At 45.6% G+C, this 9,916-nt stretch overlaps 1 non-coding gene across 1 annotated transcript; it reads left to right on the plus strand.

Moving 5' to 3' along the window:
* The first annotated feature begins 1,319 nt into the window (after window positions 1-1,319).
* Trnav-aac (transfer RNA valine (anticodon AAC)) lies at window positions 1,320-1,392 on the plus strand. Its single transcript has one exon. It is a non-coding gene; the product is annotated as a tRNA-Val (tRNA).
* Window positions 1,393-9,916: the final 8,524 nt, after the last annotated feature.

Genomic DNA, 9,916 nt, shown 5'->3' on the forward strand with positions numbered 1-9,916 from the left:
AACTCAAGGTGAATCTGTCGACATTAATGGAGTAGCAACAACTGCGACATAGTCGCGAATACAAACAGTGATCCAATACTGTCAAATGTTTTTTTTTTTCCAGTGTTTGATCAAAATATCAATTCTTTAGACGATGACCAGTTTCAGTCCATAGTGACCATCCTCAGACCTCCTTTAGGACAAAAGATCAGAGGATGGTCATTACAGACTGAAACAGGTAATCGTCTAAAGAACTGATATTTTGATCAAAGACTGGAATAAGAAACATTTGATTAATGGGGTAGAGCTAGCAGAGGAAATTTGAGCATTCTCTGTGCTTTTGGGCAAAAACGAAAGCCTAAACAATGCACTGAGTTTAATGAGAAAGTTAAATTTTTCCCCAAATCTTACTAGCCCTTCAAGAATATTCCTAACAACGTCAATGAATGTAGCAAATGGCTAAAGTAGTTTTTCGAAGTTAAAATTAATTAAAACATTTTTGGCGTTCGACTACAGAAAATCGTCTTTATGGTTTGAGCATTTAGGCAGTTGCGCTTGAAATCGTTGATAAGTAAATTTAAAAGATGTAGCAAGAGACTCTGCAGAACTGAAAGTAAAAAAAATCTTATTTTATGATTTTAGCGTACTTGATATTATCTTGTTTTGTTTTCAAAATAATGGCATTTAAAAATGTAAAAATTGTAAGGTTATTACTTTGTGGCTAGGTACAGATGATTAAGTAATTTCTACTGTTGCTTGATTAGCAATGTTATGTTATATGTTTCTTTCTGAAAGTATATTATCATTAAAATTTAGATAAAATGATATGATTTTTGTTGGAGATATATAAGGGGGCGACGTAACTTCTAGAGGGGGCCTCGCTTCCAGGGCATGAGCCATACATTTTATACTTACTGTAGTTGTGACTGAGCATAAAACGTTACGAATTTTCTTCCCAGTTGGGTTTTATAGCAGTACGAGAAGCAGGAAACGACGATGTGTCGGCCACCAGACGTGATGGGTGTCGCGCAGCTGTTTGCACACAGTGGCTTAACCGGCCACGACTCTCTGGAAGCCCACACACTGACCAACGGAGCCTTTCTGCCTATAACGGCACATGTACCGCAGGTGGTTTGCTCACAAGACACAACTGTATTAATAGCGACTCTCGTCTGCCACATTACTGACACCTACTACTATGAACCACACTGTTCAGAAGTAAGTTAATTTGAAAAAGATACTAAACACAAAATAGAAAGTTCGTACTTTACCTAATTTTGCTTTAAATGTGCGTAAATAATAAGCATATGTGCTTATTTACAGAGAACCAGGCATCATCTGTTTCCGTGGTGTAGTGGTTATCACATCCGCCTAACACGCGGAAGGTCCCCGGTTCGATCCCGGGCGGAAACAGAATTTTTATCTTCATTTGCACACTCTTTCTTATCCACAGATGTAGAAATGCAAATTACATACGCAATTTGAAATGACTCTGTGCAACAAATTAATGACAATAAGTTGGGTGCTGAAAGCTGCTTACGTGATAAAATGTACCAGCTACACGGGCGTTAAGCATGGACGACACTATGACTGCTTACGCGGTTACAATGTATGAAGAGAATGAATAATCGGAGTGTCAAGTGAAATCACATTAATGAATCAACTGTATTCATCAGCGTGCTTTAGGCGGTGGCGCGGCACGGACCTGCTGTCCCGGCCGAGGGCGCGCGTGTACGAGGAAGTGTTTACGCCGCCGATACTCGCGCGTGTCGTTGACTAACTAGATCGCCATGGCACAAAATTTTAGAAAGACTACGCTCCAATTTACGTTTGAAAACGAATATGCCAGACCGCAGCCTTTCTAAATAGAGCGTTTTTTGTGGGAAGAAGTTCGTTTACCTGCTACGGACCTAATTGGACTACACCTATCCATTATAAGTAGTACAATGTACGTCAAGATGACCGATGAAGCTCCGTGTGAAAGAACTATCGTCGCTGCTCAAAGAGGATTTAAATTTCGACATTATAATGGCCATAGCAGCGATGTAACAGTTGCTGCTTCAGGCTTGGGTGTGAGGGTCATTCGTCTCTTTGAATTGCCGTTTGAGGTAGCAGAACCGATGGTTACTGAATCGCTGCGTCCATATGGAACGGTACTCAGTAATACGCGTGAACGCTGGGCGAGTTTTAGCACCTATCCCGTGCTAAACGGCGTCCGAGATGTGCAGGTCGTCCTTAACAAACATATCCCTTCTTATTTATGTACTGGAGAATGTCGAGCTATTGTGATTTTCGATGGCCAGCCACGCACATGCTCGGAGTGCATACAACGACGCGTCATGCAACTGCCACATGGAGAAGCGTCACAGAGAGAAGTTCCCACGCAACTGCCGATGACATACGTGTCGGTGGCCCGCCGGGAGGAGTTGCCAAGTTTGGAGCGTAACATGGCCTTGCTGATGCTAGAGCAGACCGAATTCGGGGACCATGGAGGTGACACGGAGAATGCCCCTGGACCAACGTCACATCAGATGAGGGAGGAATCTTCCGCACCTTCATATGTAGCATGCGGCGTTGAAGTGGAGGTCGAGACAGTGGCGGCAGCAACGGACCAACGAACGGTCGACGAACACAGTGAGGCGTCACCTACGGCGGCAGAGAGCTTGGTGTCCAAACAACGATCGCCGAAGAGCCGCAAAAAGCGTCGCCTTAGTTCAGGAGACACGTCCTCCCATAGTCTAGGGGACACGGATGTTATTAGAGCCGAAGAAATGTCTGACGCGGAACGCGTGCCTTTAGATGACGATGACAGGATTCCTTCAGAAGGTGACCGGGTGTCCTGCCCTTCAGACGGTCTCTTCATTGACACCGACTGACCCGGTACTGACGACGAAGGAGTCAGGGACACCAATGTCCCGACAGCTACATCGAAATGCATCTGAGGACGTTTCTGGGATTGATGACCACTGCGACTGAGTAGAACCAGTCGAAGAGATACAGGAATTGACACCCCCACTTGATGACGACTCACTTATAGGATGCACACCACAGAACGAAAACAACGAAGGGCAGCCCTTTGGCAGGCACCCCTCTGAGCACGAATAGTTCACAGTGGAGTTCACAATGACAACGACAACGGATCGTGCATATAAAGTAGGAACAGTGAACACTAACACCGCACGATCGTTTGCAAAGATGCAACTTTTCGTGGACACGATTTACGCCACAGACGTGGATATTCAGCCTGTGCAGGAAACCTGCAATGATGCCTTTCACGACGTGCGTGGTTACAACACTTATCTAGCGCCGACTCCAGTCGGAGAACGTGGCACATCGATATTAGTCCAGGAAGGGATTCCGATGTGTGACCTCGACTATATCCCTGCGGCAGGTGTTTGGCGATGCCCGTGAACGGCATTCATATTGTCAACATCTATGCACCCTCCGGATCTGATAATCGACGGGCGTGTGCGAAGTTCTACTAGGAGGAGACTGCGCCCCTATTCCATGGGAGATATGACCACGTCTTGGTAAGAGGGGATTTTAACTGTGTTCTCACACCGAAGGATCAAACTCCTAATTTCAGCTCCTGCTACGCATTGCACACGATGGCACCTATGGACACGTGGGAAAAGATCCATGGGCAGCGAGAGGGCTACACGTTTATTACTAGCCACTTGGCAAGCAGGCTGGATCGGATTGATGTTTCTGACGGATTAGGAGATCACGTGTTGGCTGCTGATCGTTGGCCCACAGCTTTTACGAATCACGTTGTATATTTATGCACGTTAACCCCCCCTCCCTGGCAGCGAGTCTGGCTGGGGCGTAGTTCGTGGAAACTTCATCCTCGTTGGTGGATCCCGAATGTAGCCAGCGGATCGAAGAAACATGGCAGACATGCACTCGCCGTCTGCCGATGCACTGTACGGTTCTTTCATGGTGGCTGCAATATACAAAACCAACGATACGAAGAGCTCTCATAACGTATGGCAAGGAAAAATGAAAATATCTCCGAGATACACTTGATTATTACTACATGGTGCTCCGTGACCTGTCCTCCAGGGCCCCATGTCCCGAGCGTTAAGCGGCAGTCCATCGCATTCATGCGTGCATTTTATCAATCACGAGACGTCGACTGGAGAGACTTTCGGTCTGTGCTCGGTGCTTGGACAACGATGATGGAGAAAGTATTAGCATGCCTCATGAGTCCAAGGGACATGCTTGTAATCGCCTACCCTTGATCACAGTGCTCCATGATGGTGATGATCGTCATTTGACGTCACAGGACATTGCTGCTGGGTTTCTGGAGCATTACCGCCTCCTTTTCACTGCGGCGCCGACGGACGATCGGATAGGAGAAGAAATTTCCCGACAGATGCAAACGGAGGTGGATGGTCCGGATGCAGAAGCGTTATTGGAACCCCATACGGAAGATGACATACGGAAGGCACTCATGAAAGGTTCAAATGGCTCTGAGCACTATGGGACTCAACTGCTGTGGTCATAAGTCCCCTAGAACTCAGAACTACTTAAACCTAACTAACCTAAGGACATCACACACACCCATGCCCGAGGCAGGATTCGAACCTGCGACCGTAGCAGTCGCACGGTTCCGGACTGCGCGCCTAGAACCGCGAGACCACCGCGGCCGGCCACTCATGAAAGGTACGGTGCATAAATCCCCTGGGCCAGATGGGTTGACACTCGGATTTTATCGCGAATTTGCGGATTTAATGATGTCCCAGTTACTGTTGATGTATAATGAGTTATTGAGCACTGAAACGGACGTTCCGTAGCAATTCATGGCTGGACTGCTTATACCAATACCAAAATCGGCAGGGAGTGTCAGCGCCCATCAATTTCGACCGCTCACAATGTTCAATACTGGCTACAAGTTCTTTGTGCGAATGGTGTCGGCAAGGCTCAAGACTGTAATACCCAAAATATTATGCCAAGACCAGGGGGTTCAGAGCAACATCCATTCTATTCTAGACAAATACCGTGACATAAGTTCCCTGACGGAAGTTTGTCGGATGCGAGCGGCGGTCGTAGCAGTGGATTTTGATCGTGCCTTTGACAGGATCAACCATGATTTCCTTGACTCGACCATGCGATGCATGGCGATATATCTGGATTTTATTACCATCCTCATCAGGTAGGCAAGGATGTCTCTTTTAGATAATGCTGTTTCCAATAGCGTCGAACCATTGATGCAGACTGCTAGACGGACTCTGACAGGCGTCAGACTGCGTGCGAGTTCCTTCACGTGTCGTGCATATGCCGACTACTTGATGATACTCGTCCGGTCGGAGAAAGAAGTACGTAAGGAGGTTGCCCATCTTATTACGTACGGAAATGCGGCGGGTAGCAGGGTCAACAAGAATAAAACCAAGATTATGGATATCGGACGAGGGCTGGACAGTCCGTTTACGACGGTGGACATCTTCCGGTGCTTAGAAGTATTGTTCACACGATTAGTACGGCAATCAGCGGCGGCGAACTACAGACGTCTGCTCCAGCACGTCCGACTGCACATACAAAATTGTTCACTCCGAACCCACGACCAGCTCCAAAGGGTGGAATACACTCATGTTTATCTGTGCCGGCCGGTGTGGCCGAGCGGTTCTAGGCGCCACAGTCTGGAACTGTGCGACCGCTACGGTCGCAGGTTCAAATCCTGCCTGGGGCAAGGACGTGTGTGATGTCCTTAGGTTAGTTAGGGTTAAGTAGTTCTAAGTTCTAGGGGACTGATGACCTCAGAAGTTAAGTCCCATAGTGCTCAGAGCCATTTGAACCATTTGTTTATCTGGCCTCGTGATTGCCGCACCTGGTACACGTATTGCCAATGCCACCTGGTATTGCTGACAGGTTAATGACGGCCTTTGGATACTATGTCAGCCAAGGGATGTTGTTTAAGGTCAAATACGAGACTTTAGCTCTCCGACACCTTTCTGGAGGACTTAATCTCACGAATGTGCGGAACAAGGCTCTAGCTCTATACCTGCGAGCGACGATACGGACATGGAACGAACGGCAACACGCCATCACGTCAGCGATCCTGGACGTGCTTTCCCCGTCCTTTGAACCGCCGGTGGCGGTAGGCACAATATCGCTCTCTTTTTCTCACGTTGCGCGATTCTTTATTGATTTTAGTTATGGTTGGTTACAGATACCTTCTACAAGGATCCCCACTACCCGTGAGATATATCGATACTTGCGGCGTCATCATGGCAGCCATGTTGTCGAACTTAAATATCCAACGAGGGATTGGCGACAGATTCGGCGATCTGTCCATACGCCTCTCCTCACCACGGCGGCGAGGTATACATTAATCAACCTCAAGACAGTCAACTGCCAACGATTGTACGACATTCACATGGTAGATTCCCCACTCTGCCTAATATGTGGCATGCAGGACACCGACGAACATTCTCTGCAGTGCGGTGAGGCAAAGGATGTTTGGTGGCTGACGCAACGCATCATGGCACTCCTCCGACACACCGACGAAACCACGATTTCGACGGACGCTTTATTTTTCCCGAACGCTGTCTTTTTGCCCTCTCAGAAAATGTCGGCAATCCGTTGGATAGGAGGACACGCATCTCACTACGCGTTCTCGCGGACCGTGATATCGCCCCATGGGCATTATTCTACTGGAACAACACGAAATCATCTACCGTCACTCTAAGTACAAAACGCACTTTGCGAACTTTCTAGGCGGCGTGTTTCATGACCCCCCGAAGCGGTGGGGAGTCCCAGGTTTAAGTAGTCCCGCGCGATAGGATATTTCTCCCAGTGAAGTGACGAGGATGTCGCTTCGGCTCTATATTCCTTTTCTTTCTTTTTCATATGTGATTTTTTTCTGGGTAATTAAATTAAATAAATTAATTAAAAAATAATATAAAAAAATTACATACATTGTTTCCTTTCCCCTGCCTCTCCTTATCCTGTCAGAAAACGGGGACACAATGGCCAGGCCTCCAAGCACGACACCTGCCCACTCTGCCCCTGATCTATACCTTTAACAAGAAAAGTGGTTAAGGCGTAATAAAAAAAACACACGGTAGGTCCCCGGTTCGATCCCGGGCGGAAACAGAATTTGTATCTTCATTTACACACTCTTTCTTATCTTCAGATATAGAAATGCAAATTACATACGAAATCTGAAATGACTCTGTGCAACAAATTAATGACCATAAGTTGGGTGCTGAAAGCTGCTTACGTGATAAAATGTATTAGCTACTTGTACGTTAAACAAGGAGGTCGCTATGACTGCTTCTACGGTTACAATGTATGAAGAGAACGAATAATCGGAAGTGTCACGTGAAATCAAATTAATGAATCAACCGTAGTCAACCATGGGCAAGACGGTTACAAAACGCAGAAACTCACTTTCATCAACAACACATTTAACGAAAGGAAGACATTAGTTAAAGATATTAGTTAATAATTGTAACTTCTTTATCTGCCGAGATCCTGAAACAAATATTACTTTCATGTAGTTTTTAGCATATTTAGTGTATACGAGCTATCCGGCCCGGGTAGCGTTAAATGTCTACGGCCGTGCTTGCGACTTGGGGCTACTACAAAAGGAAAACTGTCTGGAGGCATGAATGTTGTGTGGTCCATATTAACTTGGCGTTTGCAGTGACATCTCGTAGCAATGATGGGAGTACATCGTGATGTAAGTAGTATGTTTATAACCAACGTAAATATTGTATGCGAATCATTTGTGTGTGTGTGTGTGTGTGTGTGAGAGAGAGAGAGAGAGAGAGAGAGAGAGAGAGAGAGAGAGAGAGAGATTCAAAAAGTATCGGAGAATGGCTGAGGTGGCATGACATTTCTCCTTGTTAAAGGTTAGAACAGGTTTGCGTGCCACGTAGCTAATTTCTATTGTCTTGTCTGAGACACGCTTCTATTCCTGCTCCCTTTAGCCCCGCATCAGTGTAGAAGTGATATATGTAGAGTAGTTCACTAACCCACCTACCATCGGCCTTGTACGCGTCTTGCATTTGCCATGTGTTTCTGAACGACGCAGGACCTTGCAGGGTGATACGCTTGCTGACACAAGAACCAGACCCGAAGCTGCTGAACTTGTGTGACGGACAGGCCGAGAACCGATGTCTTCATCGTGGTATAATAATTCCCAAGTAAACCGCCAGAAAAGTCGACTCCGGACTCCTTCCGCACTTTGGTTCACATTGCGATCCCAAAAGTAGGCCCCGGACGTTCTCTTTCCTTCCTCGCACTTCCATTACTATTTTTATTATTATTTTCGATTATTACCATTTAAAGAGAGCGTTTGAACTTAAATTCCTTTATGATGATTGTTTATGTTTTCTCTGAGCCCAAATTTTCGTCATGTGATCACTGTGTTGTTTCTTTCGCTCCGCTGCCAATTTGCATCCTGGTCTCATCTGTGTTGTGGTGTCAAATTTATGTTTTTTGATGATGTTCCTGAAATCAGTTCTATTTTCTGTATCGTTTACTGTTATGTGTGCTTGTCTGAGGTCCTCTTCAACTTCTTTTATCCATTTTGTTTTTCCCCTGCCTGAGTTGATGACTTTCAGAATTCGCTTTCAAATTCTGTTTTCATTCATCCTGTTATTTATTTAGCGTATGGCATTTAGACACAATTGTTATTACAATCAATATGCAAAATTGTAATAATTTGGCATTAGATATTCTTACAGTTATTACAATAGTTATACAGAATTATACAAAATTATACAAAATTACACATAATACACATGTTACAGTAGTTATACAAAGTTATAGTAGTTTGGAAGTAATTACAAACAAACATCTAATGAGTTAATATATGCTATTGATTCTGGAGTCGCCATCAGGAAATCTTCTGGGGTCCCATCATAGTCTTCTATTATGTGCTGGTTAGTTTGATTTTCTCCACATTGACATAGCGGCGATTCTGTCATGCCCCACTGGTAGAGGGAATAGGCGCATCTGCCATGTTTAGTTCTAATTCTGTTTAAAGTTGCCCAGGTTTTGCGTGGTAAGTCAAAACCTGAAGGCTTCTGGGAGATACATGGAAGTTTGCTGATGTTCTTTAAGGACCATTCTTGGTGCCAGGCACTGGTTATGTTGAATTCTTCCTCTGTTGCAGATGTGGCTATTGCGGTTCTGATGGGTGACCTTCTGGAGCGGAGGCGGCTTTGGGTGGCATCTTCAATATTCTCATGGATGGGTAGATTCCGATTGCTCATTATCTTTTTGTACTCTCTTATAAGAGCGTTTGTGCGGCGTAGGTTAGGGGGTGGTATGTGGCTTAGTACTGGGAGCCATTCCACGGGTGTAGTCTTTATTACACCAGCGATCATTCTCATTGTGTTATTGAGCTGTGCATCGATTCTATGGGTGTGGGGGCTGTTTAGCCATACCGGCGCACAATATTCGGCAGCTGAGAAGACGAGACTTAAGGCTGATGTCCGTAACGTAGTAGCTGCCGCTCCCCATGTCGTTCCACAGAGCTTCTGTATAATGTTATTCCTTGTTTTTAGTTTCTCTGCTGTTTTCATTAGGTGATCTTTGAAAGAGAGTGTTCTATCGAGGGTCACACCTAGGTACTTTGGAGTTTTATTGTGGGTAAGCCATATGGTCTCGAATTTTATTCTGAGCTCCCTCTTAGCCGCTTTATTGTTTAGGTGAAAACATGATAGTTCTGTTTTGTTGGCGTTAGGTTGCAGGTGCCATTTTCGGAAATATTCTCCCATCTTCTCCAAGTCAGCTGTTAGGGTCTCCTCTGCCCCTTCAAATGACTGACTTCTCGTTGCAAGGACCCAGTCATCGGCGTAGCCAAACTTCTTTGATCTTGTTTCCGGTATGTCTGCAATGTAGAGATTGAAGAGGAGTGGTGCAAGCACCGATCCTTGAGGTAGGCCATTTTTTAATTTCCTCGGTGAACTAATATCTGAACCCA

This window comes from Schistocerca nitens, chromosome 2, assembly GCF_023898315.1.
Source record: "Schistocerca nitens isolate TAMUIC-IGC-003100 chromosome 2, iqSchNite1.1, whole genome shotgun sequence".
In the NCBI taxonomy this organism is placed as follows: Eukaryota; Metazoa; Arthropoda; class Insecta; order Orthoptera; family Acrididae; genus Schistocerca; species Schistocerca nitens.